The following is a 13659-nucleotide window of genomic DNA, read 5'->3' as shown; positions in this document are numbered from 1 at the left end:
TAGATTAGATAGTTAGTTAGTCAGTCAGTTCGATAGTCAGTCAGTCAGTCAGATAGTCAGTCAGTCAGTCAGTCAGTAGATTTAGATGTTAGTCAGTCAGTCAGTTCGATAGTCAGTCAGTCAGTCAGTCAGCTCAGTCAGTCAGTCAGTCGTAGTCAGTCAGATAGTCAGTCAGTCAGTCAGTCAGTTAGATTTAGATAGTTGTTAGTCAGTCAGTTCGATAGTGTCAGTCAGTCAGATAGTCAGTCAGTCATTCAGTTAGATAGTTAGTTACTTAGTCAGTTAGTTAGTCAGTCAGTTAGGTAGTCAGTTAGTTAGTTGTTGAATTTAAAACAAATGAAAGAAAAATTTCCAACATTCTTTCATTGAAAAAATTGAACACTGACTTGAAATAAAAGGCATACAAAAAAAAAATCTAAAGTGCAGTTTTCTACTGTGGTCTTTTGCCATATGTCACAGCCTTTTGCAATTGTTTATTAGGGGTGATCCGAGTACTCGCTGAAACGAGTACCCGGTACGGATAAAGCACTTTTGCCGAGTACAAGTATTATACGAGTAATATGAGTCAATATCTGTGCTCGGATTGAATAAACCTCCAATGGCCGCGCAGCGTTCTGTGATAATCCAGCACCCCCCCCCCCCCCCGCCTACAAACACGCTGGATCAATACACACACAACATGGAGAAATGCGCTCGAGGTTTAGTGTTTCTTCGCTCAGGTTTGTTTTTTAAACTCGTTTTGTGTCTTACATAGTAACCAGCAGATTTTGGTGAACGTGGGGTTTGTAGTCCTTACATAGTAACCAGCAGATTTCTGGTGAACGTGGGGTTGTAGTCCTTACATTGTAACCAGCAGATTTCTGGTGAACGGGGGGTTTGTAGTCCTTACATAGTACCAGCAGATTCTGGGACAAGTGGGGTTTGTAGTCCTACATAGTAACCAGCAGATTTATGGTGACGTGGGGTTTTTAGTCCTTACATAGTAACCCAGTAGATTTCTGGTGAACGTGGGTTCAGACGTGCTGCTCGGTTTAAATGTGACTCCCGTTGCGTCTCTGCCATTTTTTTTTTTTACTGTCAGCTGCCCCCCCCCGTCCTCTCTCTCTCTCTGTGTCTCTCTCTACTCACACACACACACACACACACACACACACACACATAAATAAAAAAGAACAAAAACAAAAAAAAATCACAACTGATCATAAAAAAAAAAAAAGTTTAAAAGAAGTTATATTGAGAATGAAAACTCTGTTCATTACATTTTACTTCATAATTGCATTGCATGTGTTGTATTCATTGTTGCAAAACGTTCTGTAATAGTGTTTGTTACATGGCAACAACAAAGCTCGATGCTGTCATGTAAATAGTTTTCAAATCAGCAATAAATATAACAATTTTGATCAACTCATATCTATGCATGCTTAAAAACATAAGTTAAAGCCCGCACTTTCAAGAGAAAACCGACCCACTTCCGGGTTAAATGACCCACTTCCGGTTTAGCCCCGCCCAGTCCGAGTAGGATCCGATACAGATAATTCATGTGGTAAACAGATACAGATACAGATAATGCTGTAATCGCTCATCCCTAATGTTTATTGCACCATTTGATATCGCGATGGCATATATGTGCAGCCCTAGATATATTTTTATAAAGCATCACTCTTATTGCATTCAGTGGTTTGTCTTACTTTAGGGAAGCATGAAGAACTGATAAGTAAGCTTTACATATTTTCACTGGCATTAATCTGCAAATTTTTTTTGATGTATTGATATATTCTTAACATACTATCTGACTCTTGTCTAATTAACTGCCAGAAAGCTAGTATCATTCTATAACAATATGAATGGAACAGTCAAAAAAAGAGCTTTTTTCCATGAGCAAAGGATTACGTCCACAGTTTGCTTGTTTGTCAAAACCAAAGATAGACTTTAAATGATATGATATGTAGATATAAGCAGTGAATGGAACCAGAGAATGTCGACACGTTTGCTTAAAGGTACTCTAAGCAATGTTGGTTGAAGTTACTCTTGTTGACATTCAAATATTTTTCTCATTTATCCCTCCCTCCCCTGTGCTTCTGTGCACTAATAAATAAGAGATATAGTCGGCTCTACAGATGTACATTACTAGGATAGAAAGTCTGCCCTTCTTCTCCGGTCCATGGGACCTATCTTTTGAAGAAATATGAACAGGAGTGAACGGGGAGAGGCCAATTCTTTTTCATCCTGTTTGAATTGAGCACGGATTACACATATGATGTTGGTCAATTAAAAGATCATTTTTAAGTCTCAGTTTATTGTTGAACTGTTGAAGTATAAGACTGTGAAAATACATAATTAGAAAGACTTCACACGTCAATGTGGCATTGATGACGTGCAGCTGAAGCTGAAGTCTTGTGTATCGTACCGGGGACGAACGTCACTCAGATGAGCAGAGGATCAGAACCATGACAGGACTGGACAGCGAGCATCAGAGCTCTTACCTCTGTCTCCGATCATCTGCACTGCCTTCTGATTGGAGATTCGGGTAGGGGCCCCACATTGTGTCTGGATGGAGGACCCTGCAAGCCACCACCCTGCTGTCACCGCCTTCTTCACTTAACTCAGGTCATTAGACGAAGAGAGAGAGAGGAGAGGCTAACATCAGGAAAGCTGATATAAGCCGACTGTAGGTTGGACAATCACAGAAATGCATATCGACCTTATCATAAAACAAATGGATATCATCAGCAGTGTCATCAATGACAAATATGGAGAAACATGTCATAGATTACAGTTAGGGCTCGTGAAATTAATCCAAATTAGAATCGTGATTAAGACTCCAAAAAAAGATCATCAACCAAAAACAATATTCACAAAGTTGTTGTGCAAGGCAAACAAAAAAGTTATTTTGTCTTGTGTTCTGATCAATCAAAAAAAAAGGTTCAACAGGAAAAGTATGAAGGGAATTTCATTGTTGATTTGTTCAAGCGTAATCATGGTAAATAATCATGATTCAATACGACCCAAAATGATCGTGATCAAACAGCCCTAATACAGTCTTTGTATCATATTTGTGAGGATCAATTTATATACAGTCTGATACACTTTTACCAATAAAACATAATAAAACATACTATACACTTTGTAGAACTAGGTATGTATCAAAATATCTTTTCACTGTATAAAGCCTATTGTTTGAAACATGACCGTAGCATTTAGCAGAGAGCATATGGCAGGAAAAATAAATAAATTATATACAGTATATATAGCGAAGCATGTTGCGGAACTTGACCTGAACCTTGCAGCAGTTCAAACCAAACAGTCAACTGCTCACAGCAGGGGGAGTTTGATACAAGCTGAGCACTTCTGTCATGGCGGTTTAAACAGGGAAATTTGTTGTGTACTCCTCAAAATTGATAAACTGTGAAGGATGGCGGTGACGGCTGTGGTCTGAGCCTGCTGCACCCAGCCAGTTGGCCAGGAGCACTGACCACGATTTAAAAATTAGAACAGCTCTGAGGCAGTAGAAGTCTCGCCACATGAGGAGAAAGTGTTGCAGTGGAGGGTTCTCGTTAAGACCGTCCCCCTTCTCTGTGATCAAAACGCATATAAAAACACTGCTCTCTCCACCGCTCACCCTCCCCTCCCTCATCTGTCCATGGTTCAGGCAACGTTTTGGGGGGTCGGTCTAAAGTGGCGGGCCTGACTAAGAGTGTTGTCTACACTCTCCATGTCAAACACTCACATCTATCTCTGTCTATCCCCACCAGAGAACAACGGACAGACGCTGAAAATGGCTTTCCCACAGCCGGTGGGGGGGGGGTTGGGGTGTGGAGGGAGGAGGAAGGGGGGCAAGGAAGGAGTGTGGTTGAGGAGGAAAGTAGGAGGGACAAAAGTCAGTGAGAAGTAGACATTAATTCAATAAAATGAGTCCTTAAAGTCAATAGCTGTTGGAATATTGTTTTGCTGTTCCAAACAGAGGAAGTGGTATGTTTCCCTTAACTCCAAGTTGCAAAGACACAATGAATGACACATGGGTCACACAGCAATCACATCTGCAGAACGTAGATACCTGATAATATCTGTTTTATGTAGATCAACACTGATGCAACCACATCTGTGATCTCAGACAAATGACATGTGCTTTATAAGTGCTTGCTGGCACAATTGCTTTCCAGTCATAGTATAGGTTACACGTAACCAGCACTACTTTACTCTTCTTTGCCCGGTGCACTGAGAGCGTGGACAGTGATGCCAGATGCAACAAAAGCTGACCGACTGTTTGGCTTGGGTCAGGTTGGGCTGAATTTTTATTGAACGATTCAGTTTTAGGGTGGAGCTCCATTTAGAAAATATTATCAAAGACACCGAGTCTCATGATTTGTTAGAAAAAAACCAAATTAAAGAGGATAGCTGGGGGCTTGTTGGCCTCCTGCCACATTTGTTTCAAATTCTGTGGGGTTTGGACAGAAATGTTCAGGTTCAAGTCGGCCAGTGTCAGATTTCAGTCCCAGCGTAAAGCACCAACCCAACATGACTCCTCAGACAGTCAAACCTGCTAGCTACAGAGTTGAAGTCAACATCTGTCCAGCTAGATCCTATCTCCTTTCCCATGGGGCCTCAGTTTGGCCACTCTGACTCTCCTTATCTCAGTACTCCATCAATCTCCTGTCTGCCTCTGTACATTGGCCAATCTTATCACAGGGACTCTTACAGCCGACCAGCTCAACTGACCCTCCTTATGAAACAGTGCAAAGATTTGACCTCAGTGAGCCAACACAGATATTAACTTAATAAACAAGCCCAAAACAAGCATTAGTTTGTCAGTAGTAAGGCTGAACATGCATTAATATTTTTCAATGACCTGTTGCATACATATCCATTCAGTAAGCATGCCTTTAGGTGAATCTAATGGCTCATTTGTTGTTTGTTAGTGGGTTGAGGCCAAACCTAAATCTCCAAATGTGTTACTGGTGTCTTTACTAGGCTTTCGCACTAGGTTGACATAGACAGGCTTAACACCATCTGCAGGAGAAGCTCACTCTGGATTAAAGTTAAAAGCTATGAAACAAAATATTTCACATTGAAGTGCATGTCTTAAAGTAGATAAAAAAAAAGTTGTATGTGTTTGTAAAAATGTCTGCTGGTCTATTGCTGCCCTGTGATCCCATCATCAAACTAGGAAACTGTTACTTTGCTAATGGGAAATATTGAGCCATGCTAAAAAGATCATCATGACACAAAATCATCAGAGAAATCTGTTAGGAACATTTTGATTCAACATCATAGACAGCAAAAATTAAGGCAGGTGCTGCCATGTCACATTAACACAACAGCAGATCTCAAGTCCCCTGTCACAGCTAGTCATCACAAATGAAGGATTACATCAATTCTACAGGATTAGCCTATAGTGGTGTCTTACAAACGCTGACAACACTGCCTTTTCCAGCAAACAGGGCGCACAGAGCACCAGAGAGAGGGGGATAAGAGCAGAGGGTGTGGGTCAGGCAGATCACCAGAACCCCACTGAACACACCTACAGTACGAGGAACATCAAAACACAAGATGCACTCTCAGTGGTTTCTGTGAAGTACTAATGAAAACTATTCATTTTTGTTTGGCTTTTTCTATTTCATTAGGAAAGGTTAGACATGAAAGTGGGGGGTGAGAGGGGAATGACATGCAGCAAAGGGCCGCAGGTTGGAACTGAACCTGGGGCCGCTGTGACAAGGACTAAGCATATAATATAAGGCAGGCTCTACCAGTTAGCTACCCAGGCGCCACAAAGTACTAAGGAAATCCAAATACACCTTCCAGTGGAAAAGTCCCACAATGCCACTGACCAACCTGTGTGAAACACATGAAACATCTCTCTGCAGTGTCATCTGCCATGTCATGTTGTAATAGTCATGAATGTTGATCGGCTGTCAGTGTTTTCATCGTTTACATATATCACATCGCTCTTAAAAGTGATGCAAACATTATAGTATCTATACTGGTGGTGGGACTCAACACATCTACCTGAGTGAGAATGTTTAAAACAATAATTTTATATAGCTACAATATTGTTATAGTCTATGTCATTATTGGTACACATAGTTAGTATTGCATCATCTGATTATAAGCAAGAAAATGTAAATGAAAGAGTTTAACTAGTTAATTATGGCTCATTATCATGACTGAAGATCCAGTTGTCAAGGAGTCTGTTAATAAAACACTGGATTTTTGCACATGGTAGAAAGAAGTGCTAGCAGTGCACCTCCAATAATGATGTTGCTTGCAATCCCAGCAGGTTAGTTGTGTCCGGGGGTGCACGAGGCCGCCAACAATCATAATCCTGTTAATTACCCTTCCTGCCCACACAGACCTGCCTAATAACCCAGCGCTCCTTATCCATATGGCTGTACTGGCTGTCCTACCCTCCCCCGCCTGTGTTTGATACTACTACCCATGCTCTTATCAACTGGGCCGTGTATGTAGTGAGACTAAAAACTCAAGGCTGCATGGGCTCTCTTCAATATCAACTAGCTCCACTGTATCACTCTAGAGCTCTAAAAATTAATTGATAATGGATAATCTCTCAATCACTAAATTAATGACCAACTAATTGATAATCAAAACATCATTTTAGCCATTTTTAAAAAAAAATAAATTCTCTGGTTACAGCTTCTTAATGTAAGATATGTTCTAGTTTCTTCACTCCTATCGACATAAACGGAATATCTTTGATTGTTGAAAAACAAGACATTTGAGAACGTCATCTTGGCTTTTGGATACATTGATCGACTTTTTTCACGATTTTCTGACTTTTATATAACAACATAATCGATAAGTCTAGAAATAACACAATTAATCAACTAGGAAATTAATAATTAGTTGAAATCCTAATCTTCACTACAATTTCTCTCTTCTCTCACAAAACACTGTGCCACACACATCCATCATGTAAACACCAACATACACCCTGTCACCAGCTCACACATACACACAAAGGCTTATCAATACGGACGCTCAGCAGCCACTGGGGTCCAGGCCTCTTAGACGAGCCAACACAATAAAACAATCCGACATTAATGAATGACTAACGCAATTAACCAATGAGTGTGTGTGTGTGTGTGTGTGGGGGGGGGGGGCAATGACAGAGTACGAGCTGAAGGTGGCAGACAGCTGTTAGCGGACCACAGCAATGTTGATGTTTTTTTTAGTACCATTTTATTTATTTTAACCTTTGTTTTCTCCACTTCACCAGCTGTTCTGTTGGTAATAAGTGAGTTCTGTCAAGGAATTACACTAAAACCTAAACATGTTAATGATAAAACATTTGATATCATTGGAAGACTTCCTGCTGTTAATGTGGGAGACAAATTAAGAGGGACAGTAACGGCGTTTTCCACTGCTGGTGTCTACTCTACTCACCTCGACTCTACTCGTTTTTTGGGTTTACATTACGGAAAAAAGTCCTGGACCTGCTAACAGGTACTTTTTGTTTGTACTGCCCAGTCAAGGTTCCTAGCGAGCTGAGGCGATACCGAAAGATGAAGTGAAAACTGCCGACTTCTGATTGGTCGGAGAGAATGTCACTATCACTGTGTATCATTGCTAGTGACAGAAAGGGTGGGGGGTCCTGAACCAACCCGCCGTGGTTTACCGGTAAAATATTGTTTTCCAGCGGTTGTTTAGTTTTTTTTGTCGCCCCAGGTCATTAGAAACAATTTGCTTCTGGCTGTGGCAACACGCCCGAGAATCAAAAAAACCCTTTGACGTTTGTGGGTGTGTGTGTGTGTGTGGTGTGTGTGTGTGTGTGTGTGTGTTGTGTGTGTGTCGTGTTAGGTCACGGCAGTTTCCTGTATGACGACCAGCCACGCTCGCCTCACGCATGAGCGGGTACTAATCTGCAATGGAGGAGGAGGACGGGCCCGCCCATGTGTTCAGTTTTCAATAACTGATGAGTATCAAACGTATGGGTTGTTTTAACTAGGAAGGCAAAAATGGCTAAAGCAGGAACAGGGAGTAATATGTATGGATGCCTTGATGAAGTTATTTGTTGTACATGCATGGATAAGTCTGTAAAGGTCATTAAATGTAACACAGCATCATGGCTTAATGATGAGTTTAGCTTTAGTTTAAAGATACTCCCTTTTTAATTGAGAAATTGGGTGTACACTTTTAAATTACATTAAAAACAGAACAAAGAACAAACAAAAAAATGCCAAAGAAATAAAAGTAAAAGCTTAAGGATAGTGAGGTGAAGCCATATCAAGCATCACGACATTGCCAAAGATTAACTTATAACTCTACTTAAGATGTAGCCCTACTAAAATAATATGAGGAAACTAAGTGTATTTTACAATACATGTAGATTATGTTGTTCTCAGATGGAATATCCAGGTATAGGCCACTTAGAAGAAAATTAATAAAACCTGCAGGTGAGCTGTTTCTTAACTGATATGTCATATTATTAATAAGTGCTTACTTGGTGGAAACTTACTTAGTTCGCACTTTGGAAGAATCCCAAACAGTACCTCATCCGAGAAATTTCTTTGGCTTGTAGGAAGCTGCCTTATGATGACGCTTCAGATGTTTATTTCCAATCAATTTGTTTGTCACAATAGTTATTGGTTCATAAATGCAATCTTTCTAGAATGAGACAGTTAATTTCACCAATGGGTGCTTTCCTGAAAACTAAAATGATTACAGTATGTTCACATGTTGTGTGTTGGTAAATGGCTAAACCTTGTGCTGTAAATTACAGAAGAGAGATAAAGGATTAGAGTTGTACGTGATACCAGAGCAAAAACAGAAAATAGAATTCAATCTTGATTTAGAAAAAAACTGTTATTAACTGTTAAGTCAGACTGACACCACTGGAACACTTCAACGGTGTAACTGATTGGGTGTCAAATAGTGATCATTTTGTCTTATCAAAATGTTTGCATGATGGATATGGTCTGGAAAACGCAGGGCAATTGTTAAACAGCGGCGAGTGGCCTATAGAAACTGAAAGAATTATTTTATTCTTCTTTTTTCCCGGCAATGATAAGGACTTAAAATATTCATAACTCACCAAAATTGGCGGTTGCATCAAGTCTGGTGAAAATGTATGTATTTTAAGGATTTCGGGAATAGGTGCCCACAATGGCTCGCTAGCGCCCCCTACCAAAGTTTAAACTGAGTCACGTTCAACGTATCGAAAGTTCAAAATTCGTGCGATTTGGCCATTTCTACATGTCGACTTTAACAAACTCCTCCTAGAAATTTCATCCGATCAACTTCAACTTGGTCGGTGTCGGTCTTCGATGTTAAAGATAAAAAGTTATTAAAAGAAAACCTTTTCGTCATAGTTTCATGGCAGCGGCGGTGCGGCCATTTTGTGGTTTTCCATTGAACAGGAAGTGAGTGTAACTTGAGTGTACCATTGTCCGATTGGCTCGAAACTTTTCAGGATATCAGAGTTCACCCCTGACAACATATAACGCTAAAGTCATAGCGCCCCCTAGGGCAACAGGAAGTAGACCTAAGACGTTAACGGTAAAAGTATTAAAAGAAAAACGTTTGGTCTTGCCCTAGCTTAAGCCGCCCCTGTCACAATATTTTAACCGGTTAGTCTTGTGTGAGGTCATTGAATCAGCAGAGAGTTCCTCTCTCATTGGTGATGTTTGACACCGCCCCTTTTCACAGCTATTGAACGTATGCGCGGAGTCTTGTGAGGGTCATGTTGAACTCCGCAGGGAGTTCCCTTTTCATTGATGACGATTTGCAGTGTCTGAGTGTCCCGCAAAAGTATGGTCGCAAGGAGCGGCGTCGCAGTTCCCCGACACGCGCAGGTTAGCGAGGCCGTCCATTGCTAGTTGCAGCTTTAATTGTATTGCTCCTTGAAGGAAATTCATGTGCTTTACATAGCATAAAAGGCATTATGAAAAGAAACAAAATGAAAACAACATTAACAGACATTAAAATAAGATTTGAAAGAGTTAAATGAAATGGACCACAAATATCCACCAACAGATAAGTCAGATAAAACAAGAGAATAAAATTACAGTGCAGTAACACTGCAGTGGCAAAAAATAAATAAATAGTCTGATAAAAAGTCAGTGGAGCAGATCTTGAGTTTTCGGAGGTTTTTCCAGATTTGTGGTGCACAAAAACTGAATGCTGCTTCTTCGATGTTTAGTAAAGTCGACTATGGGTTAGCAGGAAAAGACAGTGTTCCAGATCTTCTGGGAGGTTGTAGCAGAAGACAGAAATGCATGTACCTATAAACATTCAGTGCTTATTAACCTTTAAAAATGTTAAGTTTTTAACAAGATTACTTAAAAGAAAATGTCTAGGTACCCTCCTGAGAGGTATCCAGGAGTCAGGCTGTAAAATATTGTGTGTGCGTGTGTGTGTGTATTACTGTCAAGTCAAACATTGGTAGGCCAACTGAGCTTGGTGTGCAAGGAATCACATATGCAAAAACACTATGCATAACCATGCCATAAGGCCATCATACTTTGTCATCCAATAGGAACAAGCAGCACTCAACCAAACAGCCTGTCTGGTTGGAATCATGAGAACTAAAGGGGGGGAAAAGAACAGTGTAACCCAACACAGATATTTCCTATACCGGCCAATTGATTTTTAAAAAGACATGTTGATATCAAATGAGCAAATCGCGGCGGAGCTATTGATTTTTGACACCACACACAGGAAATCTTTATCTGCGTGCTACACTCCGACCCCACACTAATCGGTGGGGTTTACCTCTTGCTAAATGCCAATCCACACACCTCCAGTTACCATTCTCCCTTTAACTCTCCTGGGAACACAGGACAAATATGCAGTTAACATTACAAGATATGGGGTTCTGTGTTCTATGTACACATGATGTCAACATTTAGTATATCTGCCAAATTACAAAGGGTTTCTTATCACCTGCTAATAAAGTGAGATTGTATGTTTGTGTGTCTATGTTTGGGGGGGGAAGTAACCCGAACGACGGGATATACCAAACTAACTTTTCTTCACTTTCCTGGAGCCACGCAAATGGAAAGAACATCATGACTGTGTGTTGAATAAGGTTGGAAAAAAAAGGCTTCTCTTTCTCAACCACACCCACACAAACCACACCACAAACACACACACAACACACACACACACCACACACACACCAGTGGTGGGTTGATGAAACAGATACAGATGTGCTTGATTAGCTCTCGTAACATCATTTGGGTCTTCGTTAGTTTGACGGGTAACATTTGTTGTTGAAGTATTCTACAAGGAGCACTACACCAGCCCAGCATTCGGCCAGTTCCTGACTGACTGACTGACTGACTGACTGACTGACTGACTGACTGACTGTGTGTGTGTGTGTGTGTGCGTGCGCGCATGTGCTTGCATGCACTAGCATGCATGTGTGCGATCTTTGGGAACAGTGTGTGGCACCGGATGGAGCCCTATCAGAGGCTGAGTTTGTCCATCATGTGCAAGTCCATCTAATCATATGATACTGATGCTGGGAGAGGTTTCCTGGCATGCAGCACAAACTATGACACACACACACACACACACACACACACTTATTCACACATTCCTACCTAATTTTTGCAAGTGATCTACCTTGCTATACCTGGCTTGCTTTTCATGTCTGAAGTTGTTTTCGTTTTGTTTGTTAGCTCAATCCAGTTTAGTCCAGTTCAGCCTGGTTTAGCCAGTCCAGATCGGGGTTCAAACCAGTTCATTTACGCTTCACAAAAAAAGTCCACCCGGTTCAAATAAAACTGGATGGAGTTTATACCCCACCCTCAACCCTTTCCTCATCATTACTCTCTCTTCTCTTCTCTTCTCTTCTCTTCTCTTCTCTTCTCTTCTCTTCTCTTCTCTCTCTCCTTCTTCTTCTCCCTCTCCTCTTTCACCTCTCTCTTCCTCTTTCCCCTCCTTCCTCTCTTCCTCTCTTTCTCGCCCGGTCCTTCCCTTTCTCTTCCTTCTCGTTCTCTTCTCTTCTCTTCTCTTCTCTTCTCTTCTCTTCTCTTTACTTCTCTTCTCTCCTCCCAGCCCTCCTCTCCTCCCAGCCCTCCCCAGACGTCCGCCTGTCTTTTATCTGCACATGGCGCCATCCTCCTGGACAACGAACCCCAGTGATTGATTCCTGCTTGATAGGCTCTCATTTCTAAGATTTCGTTTATTATCAGTGAGGTTCTGAGTGTACAGATAGATGTCTGTGTGTGTGTGTGTGCACGAACATTCACTCTCTCTGTCTCTCTTTTACACACACACACACACACACACACACACACACACACACACACAATTGCTCACCCGTCACCTTTTGTTCTTCCCCTCCCTTCTGCTGCCCATACCGTCCTATTCCTCCTCTGAACTGTAAAGTCAGTTTCTGTTCTTTTGAGGGCTTTGCATTCATATGGAAAGCATCTCATTCTTACTCTTAATACCCATTTTCTCTCTTCTTCCTTATTTTCTGCCCCCCTCCCCTCCTATCTGTGGATGGAAGAAGTGAGGAGACGGACCTTCGGTATCTGCTGGAGATAGTGGCCGTAATCTCACATTCCTCCTGTTTTTCTCCCCCAGTCACTCTACATCCTCCCCCTCCTCCATATCCATCCCTCTATCCCTCCCTGCTTCCCTCCCTCATGGGTCAGCAGGGGTCAGGGCTATCCTCCTCAGTGTGTTGGAGAGGAGAAATCTGCTCATCTCTTGCTAAAACCAGAGCCATCACACTGCAATCCTCAAAGAGTTTTTTTCTAAAAACAGTGAATAAGGATAAAGGATAAACTCACTTTAGATAATTTGTATATAAAAGACTAATATGCTATGTCAAAAGGCATGCAGTAAAAGAGTGTGTTCTTTAGCAAAAGAGACACACCCATTTTTATTTAATTCAATTCAATTTTATTTATAAAGCACTAAATCATAACAACAGTTATCTCATTGCACTTTTTATAAAAGAGCAGATCTAGACCGTACTCTGGGATGTTATTTACAGAAACCCAACAATTTCCACCAAGAGAAAGCACTAAACCACAAAGGCAAGGAAAAACTTCCTTATAGAGGCAGAAACCTCGAGCAGAACCATGGCTCAGGGTGGGGGGGGGCATCTGCCTCGACCGGTTGGGGGTGAGAGAAAGAGACAGAGATAGAGGAGACAGAGAGAACGAGACAGACAGACAGACAGACAGAGAAGAGACAGAGAGACAGACAGACAGACAGAGAAGAGACAGAGAGAGAGACAGACAGACAGACAGACAGACAGAGAAAAGACAGAGAGAGAGACAGACAGATAGAGAAAAGACGGAGAGAGACATGGAGAATTGTAGCAGAGGGTGTGGAGCAGGAACATGGAGGCAGCAGGGGACTGCAACCACAGATCCAGACTCCACAGATCCAGAGCCAGAAATACCTGCAGGAAGTGATAGGAGGAGAGAGGAGAGGGACGAGAGAGCACAAGACTCCGGGAAAGGGTAGAAGTCAAGTTAGTAACATGCATTAATGGAATGAGTTGGCATACAGATGGAGAGAAGGAGGAAGAGAGAGGTGCTCAGTGCATCATGGGAAGTCCCCCAGCGGTCTAGGCCTATAGCGGCGTAACTAAGGGATGGTCCAGGACTCTTTATCAAAGAGGGAAGTCTTAAGCCTACTCTTAAATGTGGAGACGGTGTCTGCCTCCTGAACCCAGACTGG

The 13659-nt window shown here is 41.7% G+C and overlaps 3 protein-coding genes across 5 annotated transcripts in view; 2 read left to right on the top strand and 1 right to left on the bottom strand.

Moving 5' to 3' along the window:
• LOC116693433 (uncharacterized protein KIAA0513-like) overlaps positions 1–13659 on the top strand; it is a 453101-nt gene that overhangs the window by 137739 nt on the left and 301703 nt on the right. The gene's annotated exons all lie outside the window — the stretch shown is intronic.
• Positions 1–13659, bottom strand: part of LOC116693434 (uncharacterized protein KIAA0513-like) — a 453088-nt gene that overhangs the window by 165909 nt on the left and 273520 nt on the right. The window lies entirely within an intron of this gene.
• LOC116693371 (zinc finger protein ZFPM1-like) overlaps positions 1–13659 on the top strand; it is a 143751-nt gene that overhangs the window by 94106 nt on the left and 35986 nt on the right. The gene's annotated exons all lie outside the window — the stretch shown is intronic.

This window comes from Etheostoma spectabile, chromosome 8, assembly GCF_008692095.1.
Source record: "Etheostoma spectabile isolate EspeVRDwgs_2016 chromosome 8, UIUC_Espe_1.0, whole genome shotgun sequence".
NCBI lineage: Eukaryota > Metazoa > Chordata > Actinopteri > Perciformes > Percidae > Etheostoma > Etheostoma spectabile.
The sequence above is the reverse complement of the archived record's forward strand: the minus strand, read 5'-3'. Positions and strand labels throughout refer to the sequence as shown.